General features: G+C 43.1%; 1 non-coding gene across 1 annotated transcript; it reads right to left on the minus strand.

The window, feature by feature from the left end:
* Positions 1-3,619: 3,619 nt before the first annotated feature.
* trnas-gcu (transfer RNA serine (anticodon GCU)) lies at positions 3,620-3,701 on the minus strand. Its single transcript has one exon. It is a non-coding gene; the product is annotated as a tRNA-Ser (tRNA).
* Between the last annotated feature and the right edge of the window lie 9,084 nt (positions 3,702-12,785).

Raw genomic sequence — 12,785 nt, forward strand, 5'->3', positions numbered from 1 at the left:
CAATGAACAGATGCACTGCGATCTGGGTGCGCACCGGCGCAGGCAAGCCCAATATAAATTGGAACACAACAGTTTAACAATTCGGTTATTGCAGCTGAAATCATACTCCTTCTCAAACTATACAGGATGACCCGGGTTTTTGAGAAAATCCGTTATAAAGGGAAAGAATATGAACCGGAACTGACAACCAGCCCATTTAAACAGACACAGAATGATCCGGGACTGCAAGGACATCCCTTTTACCCAGATGCAGAATAACCCTTGACTGACAGCAGTTCCCTTTTTTTCAAGAATAAAGTTAGATTTAGATCATCCCTGAAGGCAATTGTGCAGTGGGGCTCAGGACCACGCGGGACAGAGACTATTATTGAAGCCACAGGTGACAGATAGTCAGGAAGGAGGGAGGGACGTAAAACCAGCCCAGTCTGAAATATACAAATATTTAACATTTTAAGAAAATTAATGCATTTAAATTGTATTTAAAAAAAATTGAATTTGAGTTGTTTTAATTAAATAAATAATTGATTCATAATCTATGTATTTTTTCATTGAACGAAGGCTGTGTGACTAGAAGAATTCCATTGGAAATGAGGGTTGCAGTCAATAAATACCCAAACACAGAAAGCCCATGTTGGAAGACAAGCCATGAGGTAAGATGTGGGCCACAAGGGCGACCTTTTAAAGTCGCGTGTGTCTTTCTGCTGGATCTGACAGCAGCTGCTTGTGCTGTGAAAGAGGTCAAATGTAATAGAGCCCAGTGCAGGCAGAACAGAAAAAGCATGTTTATTTTGGAAGTTAAAAATTTGGGATTGTATATAAATATACACATATATATATATATATACATGTATAAACAAATTCAGTCAGTCAGTCGTGTCTTGTCTTGGTTTGATTTGATTTGAATTTGAAAATAAGGACGCAGGATGTCATCATGTCACACAGCCCACATGCAACCCCTGCCTAAAATCGCTATATCTCCAACTTGTGTATTTTCCCTTCTTTCAGATGTGGAATAGCAAAATCCCGCAGCAGATTCTTCTACCGTCAGGGAGTCAACGAAAGAGTGTTCAATCAAATCAGTACGATTTCAAGTTGCATGTAATGCATTTTTCTCACATGACAGTAAGATCGCACAGCACGTTTGCACACACTCTAGCTTACACAAACACACAAACAAACTAAAATTCCTTAACCTCCAAAGGCAGGTTTTGAAATTTGAAATTGGAAATCCGGGACAGACAGCACATCCCTTTTAAACAGACACAGAATGATGAGGGTCTGATAGCATACAATTTTAAAGAGACAGAGAATGATCTCGGACAGACAGCACATCCCCTTAAAAGGGACACAGAAATAGAATGAATAAAAACAGATGAATATGTAAAATTCGGCAGGTCGTTCAGATTTTGTGGAGGAAGAATCCGGTTTCACGTTCTGTCAGATAATCATTCCGATATTTTAGGAATAAGTTAAAGATTACAAAAGTTTTCAACAAAAATAGCGCCTGGAAATAGTACGCAGCGAGAAAGGTCAAATGGAACATCTGTGATACAGTGGAACGCAGGTGTGATTAAATAATAAATGGCACAATGGAGAAAGGCAAAGTGGGTGGTAATCGGGCAATAACATAGAAACATAGAAACATAGAAAATAGGTGCAGGAGTAGGCCATTCAGCCCTTCTAGCCTGCACCGCCATTCAATGAGTTCATGGCTGAACATGAAACTTCAGTACCCCCTTCCTGCTTTCTCGCCATAACCCTTGATCCCCCGAGTAGTAAGGACTTCATCTAACTCCCTTTTGAATATATTTAGTGAATTGGCCTCAACTACTTTCTGTGGTAGAGAATTCCACAGGTTCACCACTCTCTGGGTGAAGAAGTTTCTCCTCATCTCGGTCCTAAATGGCTTACCCCTTATCCTCAGACTGTGACCCCTGGTTCTGGACTTCCCCAACATTGGGAACATTCTTTCTGCATCTAACCTGTCTAAACCCGTCAGAATTTTAAACGTTTCTATGAGATCCCCTCTCATTCTTCTGAACTCCAGTGAATACAAGCCCAGTTGATCCAATCTTTCTTGATAGGTCAGTCCCGCCATCCCGGGAATCAGTCTGGTGAACCTTCGCTGCACTCCCTCAATAGCAAGAATGTCCTTCCTCAAGTTAGGAGACCAAAACTGTACACAATACTCCAGGTGTGGCCTCACCAAGGCCCTGTACAACTGTAGCAACACCTCCCTGCCCCTGTATTCAAATCCCCTCGCTATGAAGGCCAACATGCCATTTGCTTTCTTAACCGCCTGCTGTACCTGCATGCCAACCTTCAATGACTGATGTACCATGACACCCAGGTCTCGTTGCACCTTCCCTTTTCCTAATCTGTCACCATTCAGATAATAGTCTGTCTCTCTGTTTTTACCACCAAAGTGGATAACCTCACATTTATCCACATTATACTTCATCTGCCATGCATTTGCCCACTCACCTAACCTATCCAAGTCACTCTGCAGCCTAATAGCATCCTCCTCGCAGCTCACACTGCCACCCAACTTAGTATCATCTGCAAATTTGGAGATACTGCATTTAATCCCCTCGTCTAAATCATTAATGTACAATGTAAACAGCTGGGGCCCCAGCACAGAACCTTGCGGCACTCCACTAGTCACTGCCTGCCATTCTGAAAAGTAACAAAGGATGGTCCAGAGGAAGTGTTAGTGGGAATAGCAGAACCATTACCAGACAATGGGAGCGGTGCTTATCATCCGATACATTGAACATAATGTTGAGGCCAGAAGACGAGAACATCCCTACAATATAAGGTGTGACCGCTTTTTAATCAGCTCATGCAGCTTTGCCAGCCCGGATTGATTTCCTGTCCGCTTAGAAATTTGGCAGCCAATGGACGAATTCAAAGGCAGCTTCTCTCATCTTTTCAGCTCTAGAGAAACAGGACGCACTCATATTCAGGGCAGATGTGGAGATTGACACTGAATGTGTGCTTGTACCAATTGAGGTGAACGTATGTGTAAAGACAGGAAGATATACTGATCAAGTATTGGCCGGAACCAAACAAGGGATTAGGTTATCCAACGAGTCACAGAGCCGAGTACCTATGAGATATTTTAACTTTACTCACGTTGGCGGGTTTCACTTTGCTCTGGGATTTGGATGCTTGTGGAACATCGGCATAAAATCATACGTTTTAACGTGAAATATGTCTGTTTTCTCACATGTCGAGCGGCTGTTAGACGCGAAAATTTGAGTAAAACATGGCGGGATTGTCCGGGATTTGGCCCGTGACCTCTCGCATTTCAAATGTGATCATTCCGAAGCGAGAATCATTCCCGTGGACCAACGAGCCGCCGACAGTGAAAAGCGCAGCTCCCAGATTCAGACGGTGTGAGAAATGATATAATGGCCCATCGTGCATGTGCTGTCTCTCAGATACCTATCTAATTAGTGCCCCATGCCATTGTTCTGCAACCGTTCTCCTTTTGACGAATATATTATTAATTTGAGACATGACATGAGGAAAGTACAGCATCCCTGCAAGTAAAAGGAGAATTTGGCGATGAGGTTAAATATGAATGTCAAAACGTGGTCAAGCTGTGAGCCAACGACGACGATGATGGGATTCGAACCCATGCGTGCAGAGCACAATAGATTAGCAGTACATCGCCTTAACCTCTCGGCCACCTCGTCTCTGCTTTTGCATATCGTCAGCCATTCAATCTCCTGCTTTTTGTATCGAAACAGAAATAATGTGCAAGAAAGTCCACTTCACTGCTTGCTCTGCCCGTGCATGCAGATCGACAATGATGAAAACTTGCCATGATATTCTGAAAGCAAACAGCCTTCCTTCACTTCAGGTGAGTGACTGGAAGAGATGGTTGGTTTCTCGTCAGAATCACAACAAAGAATATAAAATTTCACTTAGCTGGTTAAGTTGACAGCAGCAGGACTCGAAGCTGCAATCTTCTGATAACTTTGGTATCATAATGGAAATCAAACGCCTTATCCATTTGGCCACACGGCCCCTGTCAGCAACATCCATTGTGTTGTTGTGCATATTGCGAGCAAATTCGGGGCAACTGAAATATCAAGGAGTGGATTTTGGAAAAGATGAGCATATTTCGAGTAAATGAACAGATGCACTGCGATCTGGGTGTGCACCGGCGCAGGCAACCCCAATGTAAGTAGGAACACAACAGTTTAACAATTCGGTCATTGCAGCTTAAATCATATTCCTTCTCAAACTATGCAGGATGACCCGGGTTTATGAGACAATCCGTTTTAAAGTGAAAGATTATGAACCGGAACTGACAACCAGCCCGTTTAAGTAAACAAGAATGATCCGGGACTGCAAGGTCATCCCTTTTACCCAGATGCAGAATGAGACTGGACTGACAGCAGTTCCCTTTTAAAAGAATAAAGTGAGATTTCTATCATCACTGAAGGCAATTGTGCAGTGGGGCTCAGGACCACGCGGGGCAGAGACGGTTATTGAAGCCACAGGTGATAGACAGGCAGGAAAGAGGGAGGGACATAAAACCAGCAAAGACTGAAAGCCAATTTTGAAATATAGATATATTTAACATTTTAAGAAAATAAATATATTTAATTTTTTTTTAATTGAATTTGATTTGTTTTAAATAAATAAATAATTGATTCATAATCCATATATTTTTGATTGAACGAAGGCTGTGTGACTGGAAGAATTCCATTAGAAATGAGGAGGTGCAGTCAATAAATATCCAAACACAGGAAGCCCATGGTGGAAGACAAGCCATGAGTGAAGCTGTGGGCTACAAAGGCGATCTTTTAAAGTCGCGTGTGACTTTCTGCTGGATCTGACAGCAGCTGATTGTGCTGTGAAAGAGGTCAAATGTAATAGAGCTCCGTGTCGGCAGGACAGAAAAAGTACATTTATTTTGGAAGTTAAAAAGTTGGGATTGGATATAAATAGACATATATATATATATCCAAAGTTAGTCATGTCTTGTCTTGTCTTGTCTCGTCTTGTCTTGATTTTATTTGATTTTATTTGAATTTGAAAATAAAGGTTGAGGATATCATCACATCACACAGCCCACACGCAAGCCCTCGATAAAATCGCTATATTTCTAATTTGTGTATTTTCCCTTCTTTCAGATGTGGAAAAGCAAAATCTCACAGCAGATTCTTCTACCGTCCGAGATTCCACGAAAGAGTGTTCAATCAAATCAGCACGGTTTCAAGCTGCATGCAATGCATTTTTCTCACACAACAGTAATATCGCACAGCACGTTTGCACACACACTGGCTTACACAAACATACAAACAAACTAAAATTCCTGCACCCTCTCAAGGCAGTTTATGAAATTTGAAATTTGAACTCCGGGACAGACAGCACATCGCTTTTAAACAGAAACAGAATGATGCAGAGCTGTCAGCACACCATTTTAAATTGACAGAGAATGATCCCAGACAGACAGCACATCCCCTTCGAAGGGACACGGAAACAGGATGAATAAAAACAGATAAATTTGTAAAGCACAGCAGGTCGTGCAGATTCTTGGATGAAGAACTCGGTTTCACGTTCTGTCGGATAATCATTCCTATATTTTAGGAAAAAGTTCAAGATTACAGATTTTTCAACAAAAATCGCGCCTGGAAATAACACGCAGTGAGAAAGGTCAAATGGGAACGTCTGTGATACAGTGGAACGCAGCAGTGATTAAATAGTTAATGGCACAATGGAGAAAGGCAAAGTGGGTGGTAATCGGGCAAGAACGTATCAAAGGATGGTCCAGAGGAGGTGTTCGTGGGAATAGCAGAACCATTACCAGACAATGGGAGCGGTGCTTATCACCCGATACGTTGAACCTAATGATGAGGCCAGAAGATGAGAACATGCCTACAATATAATGTGTCACCGCCTTTTAATCAGACCAGGAAGCTTGGCCATCCCGGATTGAATTCCTGTCCGCTTAGAATTCGGCAAACAAGAGACTAATTCAAAAACTAGCTTCTCTCATCCTTTCAGCTCGACAGAAACAAGACACATTCATATTCAGGGCAGAGGTGGAGATTGACGCTGAATGTATGCGTATCTCCATTGAGTCGAGCTGATGCGCACAGACAGGAAGATGTACTGATCAATTATTGGCCGGAACTAAACACGGGTTTCGGTTATTCAACGAGTCACAGAGCCGAGTACCTCTGAGATACTTTAACTTTACTTAGTTGTGTGAGTTTCACTTTGCTCTGGGATTTGGACGCTGTGGGAACAATCGCCGCAAAATCACACGTTTTAATGTGAAATATGTCTGTTTTCTCACATGTCAAGCGGCTGTGAGGAGCGGAAATTTGTATAAAAAATGGCGGGGCTCGTTCAGGATTTGGCCCGAGAACTGTCGCATTTCAAATGTGATCATTCCTAAGCGAGAATCATACCCCGAGACCAACGAGCCGCCGACAGTGAAGAGTGCAGCTCTCAGATTCTGACGGTAGTGAGAAAAGATGTTAGGCCCATCGTGCTTATGCTGTCACTCAGAGACCTATCGAATTAGTCCCCCTCTCCGCAGTCCGACAAATGTTATCCATTTGACGAATATATTATTAATTTGAGACATGACATGAGCAAAGTGCAGCATCTTTGTCAGTGAAAGGGAAATTCGGCGATGAGGTTAACGTGATTGACAAAGTTACCAAGGGAGTCAAAGCTGAGCACAAATACGCTGAGGATGGGATTCGAACCCATGCGTGCAGAACAAAATTGATCACTAGTTCATCGCCTTAATTTCTCGGCCACCTCGTCTCTTATTCAGCCATTCGTCAGCCTTTCAATCTCCTGCTTTTTGTAACCCAACAGAAATAATGTGCAAGAAAGTCCACTTCACAGCTTGCTCTGCCCGTGCATGCAGAACGACAATGATTAACACGTGCCATTAGATTCTTAACGCAAACAGCCTTCCTTCACTTCAGGTGAGTGACTCGAAGAGATGGTTGTTTTTTCGGCAGAATCGCAACAAATATAAAATTTCACGCAGCAAGTTAATTGACCGCGGCAAGATACGAATCTGCAATGTTTTGATAAGTTCGCGTTAAATCGAAGTCAGACGCCGTAGCCATGAGACGACGCGGCCGCTGCCAACATCATACACTGTGTTGTTGTGCATATTGCGAGCAAAATCAAGGTGTGGATTTAGGAAAAAATGAGCATATTTCGAGTAAATGAACAGATGCACTGCGATCTGGGTGCGCACAGGCGCAGGCAACCCCAATGTAAATTGGAACACAACAGTTTAACAATTCGGTCATTGCAGCTGAAATCATACTCCTTCTCAAACTATACAGGATGACCCGGGTTTATGAGAATATCCGTTTTAAAGGGAAAGATTATGAACCGGAACTGACAACCAGCCCTTTTCAACAGATACAGAATGATCGGGGACTGCAAGGACATCCCTTTTACCCAGATGCAGAATCACCCTTGACTGACCGCAGTTCCCTTTTAAAAGTATAAAGTGAGATTTCTATCATCCCTGAAGGCGATTGTGCTGTGGAGATCAGGGCCACGCAGGGCAGAAACGGTTATTGAAGCCACAGGTGATAGACAGGCAGGAAGGAGGGAGGGATGTAAAACCAGCCCAGTCTGTAAGCCAATTTACAAATATATATATATTAAACAACTTAAGAAAATAAATGCATTTAATTTTTATTTAAAAAAAATTGAATTTGATTTGTTTTAAATAAATAACTAATTGATTCTTAATCTAGATATTTTTTGATTGAACGAAGGCTGTGTGACTGGAATAATTCCATTGGAAATGAGGGCGTGACTCTTATCAACAAAGGCAGACATTGATATGGAGATTCAACACCGCCTCCAGTGCTCCAGTGCAGACTTCGGTCACCTGCCGAAAAAACTGTTTGAAGACCAGGCCCTCAAATCTACCATCAAACTCATGGTCTACAGAGCTGTAATAATACCCGCCCTCCTGTATGGGTCTGAGGCATGGACGATGTGCAGAAGGCACCTCATGTTGCTGGAGATATATCACCAACGATGTCTCCGCAAGATCCTCCAAATTTCCTGAAGGACAGGCGCATCAACATCAGTTTTCTCAACCAGGGTAACATCCCCAGTATTGAAGCACTGACCACACTCGATCAGCTTCGCTGGGCAGGCCACATAGTACGCATGCCAGATGTGAGACTCCCTAAGCAATGCTTTATGCGAAGCTTCTTCATGGTAAACGAGCCAAAGGAGGACAATGTAAACGTTATCAGGACACCCTCAAAGCTTCGCTGGTAAAGTACGACATCACCACTGACACCTGTGAGACACTGGCCGCAGATCGCCCGAGGTGGAGAAAATCCATCCGGGAGGGCGTTGAGCTCTTTGAGGCTCGATGCAAGGAGCATGAAGAGCCCAGGCGCACGCAGCAGAAGGAGCATGCGGCAAACCAGCCCAACCGACCACTTCCCCTGACGAATGTCTGTTCCACCTGTGAAAGGGTCTGTGGCTCTCGTATCGGACTGCTCTGCCATCAAGGAATTCACTTTGGGAGTGGAAGCATGTCCTCCATAGGACCCCTGGACCTGATAGTTTATATCCTGTGGATACAACCAATGCATCCATAGGATATAAGCCATCAGGTCCAGGGGACTTGTCTTCCTTTAGTCCCATCATTTTACCTCATAGTACTTCATTCGTGATAATGATAGTATTACGTTCATCCCTCCATATAGCCCTTGGATTATCCACTATTTGGATGTTTTTACTGACTTCTACCGTGAGAACGGAAACAAAATATTTGTTCAAAGTCTCTGCCATCTCCCTGTTCTCGATTGTTAATGCCCCAGTCTCATCCTCCAGGAGACAAACATTTACTTTAGCCACTCGTTTCCTTTTTACATACCTGCAGAAACTCTTTCTCACTGTTTTTATATTTCGTTCAAGTTAACATTCATAATCTACCCTCTTTTAATCATATTTTTAGTCGTTCTTTGCTGGATTATAAAAATGTCCCAATCCTCTGGACTCGCACGAGTGGATGATTGGGTGAGCGTGACGGAACAGGTGGCCTAAAAGTTGCTGCAAAATAATTCACAACAATTACACCTCAAATGACCTCCAAACAGAGCGGATTACGTACCAATGTCTACAGCGACTGACTCATTGTAAACAGGGCTCGAACTGACTCAGAAGCAATGAGATTACGTTCCTAATCCAACGATTTAACCACCCAGCCACGGCAGCTAGAACGTCGCATTTTTTAAAAACATTCTGAATGAAGCAGCACTGAGAGCGCAACCCTTTTCAACAGATGAAGACTGATCCGAGACTGACAGTACAACAACTTGATGTCGCTGTATTACACAATAGAAAGCTGGAATGGCTGAATCGCTTTTGGCGGGAATTAAATGATGTACTCCCTGCTTGTCTCAGCTAATCAGCTCGGTGGTCAAGGGGTATGATTGTCACTAATATAGGAAAATAATGGAACCCTTACTAATGGAGAAAATAGAAGAACATCTAGAAACCAAAAGTATAAAAATGAATGATCAGCATGGATTTTAACAGGGAAAGTACTGCTGGACCAAACTCATAATTTTTGAAGATGTTATAGAGAGGGTAGACATTGATCATGCAATAAGTATAAGGTATCTAGATTTTCAAAAGACCCTCGCTATGATTCCCAATAATAGCCTGCTGAGCAACGTCAGGGTATAAGCAGCAGAATGCATAGCGAGCTAGCTCAAAGACTGAAATCAGAGATTGGAGGGAAAAGGCAGATATTCACATTGGCAGAAGATGGTTAGTGGTGTTCCAAAAGGATCAATGCCGGAACCACTACTGTTCACAATTTATATTAACGATTTCGAATTTGGAACTAAAAACAGAATTTCCAAATTTGTCAATGATACTAAATTGGAGGAAATTTATACTGAGGAGGACTGCAACAAATTAAGGACAACATTAAAAAGCACGCAGCATGGGCATATAATTTTCAATTAAGTTCCACAAACATACATGTGAGGTATTACATTTTGGTGGGAAGAATATGGAGGTCACTTATTTCTTGGCACAAACGACTCTAGGTGGGGTAGAGGAACAGTAGGATCTCTGAGTACAACTACACAAATCACAAAAATTGTGACAGAGTTAAGCAAGACAAAATAAAGCTAACGAAGCAGTGGAGGTTATTTCTAGTGGTATAGAATTGCAAAATAGGAAGGTTATGCTAAACCTGTATTGAACTTCGGTTAGACCACACTGAGAATACTGCATGCAGTTCTGGTCATCCTATTATAAAGATGATATAGAGGCATTTGGGAGGGTGCAGAGTAGATTTACACGGATGCTACCAGAAATGGGAGGTTATTCATAAGTGGAAATAATGAACAAGCTGGGTCTCTTTTCTCTTGAAGATTTATCTATAGGGGTGACCTAATAGATTTATTTAAAATTATGAAAGATTTTGTCAGAGTGTTTACAGAGAGAATGTTTTCACATGTGGGGAAGAGCATAACTGGAGGCCACCAATATAAGATAGTCATCAAGAAATCCAGAAATCAAATCGAGAATTCAGTAGCAACTTCTTTCTGGAAAGAGTGATGAGAATGTGGAACTCAAAAGCGTAGGAGTGGTTCAAGCGAATAGGTATAGATACATTTAAGGAGAGGCTATTCCAGCATATGAGGTAGAAAGGAATAGATGGCTATGCTGATTGATTTAAATCAAGAAAAACTCCAGAATATTCGAGTGGAACATAAACGCTGGCATGGTCAGAATAGCCAGAAAGGCAGTATACGCTATGCTGTCCTTTGTAAGCCTATCAGTTATCTGCAGCATTATGCATTGGATTCAATGACAAGCTTCTCTGACTATAGGTAGGAGTGTCTGTGTCACTGTAAGAGCTTTCTGTTTCTGTGTAATAGTTTCTGAGTCTCTTTAGGTGCTCTCTGGGTCTGCGTTGCAGCTGCATGTGTCAGATTTTGAGCTGACTGTGTCTGTTTAAGTGTTGTCCGGCTTTTTGTAGGAGCGTCGGGGTTTGTGTTGCACCTCCATGTGTCAGGTTTGGAGCTGACTGGGTCTGTGCAAGAGTTGTCTCAATTTGTGCCGGAGAGCCTGCGTCTGTGTTGGAGTGTGTCTGTCTGTGGCTGATCTCCCTGAGTTAGCCTGGTTCTGCATTGAGCTTCTTGATCCAGTACCGGTGCTGTCTTGATCTTTAAATGAGGTGTCTGCATCGCCGAAGCGAGCTGTCTGGCTCGGTAAACAAGGAGTCTGGTCCTTTCTCGGAACAGTTTGCGCCCGTGTAAGAACTGCTTATATCTGTGTAGGAGCTCTTGGATCTGTGTTGGTGATGCCTTGGCCAGGGTCGAGCTGCCTATGTCTATGCAGGAGGGAATTAATCTGTCTAGGAGGTCTCTCTGTCTCTGAAAGGAGCTGTATGGGTCTGTGTATTAAAGTTTGTGCCGGTGCTGTTAATCCGTGCTTCAGTGTAGCACCTGCCTGGTTCTGAATAGGAGCTGCCTGCTTTCGCGGAGGCATTGTCAGTGTCTCTGTCGAAGCTCTCTGTAAATGTGTTGGTGTTGTCTGCGGCTGATGAGGACATGTTTGCTCCTGTGTAGTTGATGCTGGGTCTGTGAAAGGAATTGTCTGAATCTGTAAACAAGCATTTTGATGCTGTGTATGAAGTTTGCCTGTCTGCACAGGAGTGTATGGATCTGTGCAGTAATGTCTGGCTCGATGTAGGATCACTAACCCTCCGTACGGGAGCTGCCTGGATCTGTTTAGCCACTGTCTGGGTCGGTGCAGGAAAAGTCTGGATCTGTGAAAGTAGATTGTGAAACTGTGTCGGATGATTGTGAATCTGTGAAGGTAGAGTCTGGGACTGTGAAAGAGCCGTCTGAATATGTTTTGCAGATGTCTGGCTCTGTGAAGGAATAGTCTGGGGCTGTGAAAGTAAAGAGAAATCTAGAAATCCACAGCGTTGAAGGAGGCCACTTCGGCCCATAGTATACATGCCAGCCGACAAAGAGCCACAACGACCTTTGATCAACAACCCTGAAGGCAATATATGAACCTGTGAAGCATGACAATGGCGGAAAGATAAAGAACGCCCAGCCCAATAAGTTCGCCCCACACAACTTCTACACCCCTTGCACCGAAACATTACACACACCACCCCAACCCGAGCCATGCGAACGCATGGGAGAAGCAAAAAAGCAGAAAAAAAACCCAGGCGAATTGTGGGAAAAAATCTGTTAAAATTCCTCTCCATCTAAGCGATCAAAATTAGTCCAAGAGATCAACTTGGTCGTGTTGGAATCCCTGCAGTACTTACCATCGTTTCTGCGCCAGCCAACAAAAGGTTATCCAGCCTAATCCCATGTACCAGCTCTCGGTCCGTAACTCTGCTGATTACAGCAAGGACATTGTACTTGACTGTATAAAGCATTGGTTAGGCCGCTGCTGGAGTACTGTGTGCAGTTCAGGTCACCACATTTCAAAAAAAAGATGTGATTGCGCTGGAAAGGGTACTGAGGAGATTTACAGAAAAAGTTGCCTGGACTGGAGAATTTTGGAGATGTGGAAAGATTGGAAATGCTGAGTCTGTTTTCTTTGGATCAGAGGAGGCTGAGGGGAAACTATATTGAGGTGCATAACTTTATGAGGGCACTAGATAGAGTTGGTAGGACGATCCTGTTTCCCTTTGCAGAGTGGTCAACAATCAGGGGGAATAGATTTAAACTAATTTCGGGGTGGACCAATTTCCCTATCTTGGGCGCCAC

This window comes from Pristiophorus japonicus, unplaced genomic scaffold, assembly GCF_044704955.1.
Source record: "Pristiophorus japonicus isolate sPriJap1 unplaced genomic scaffold, sPriJap1.hap1 HAP1_SCAFFOLD_33, whole genome shotgun sequence".
NCBI lineage: Eukaryota > Metazoa > Chordata > Chondrichthyes > Pristiophoridae > Pristiophorus > Pristiophorus japonicus.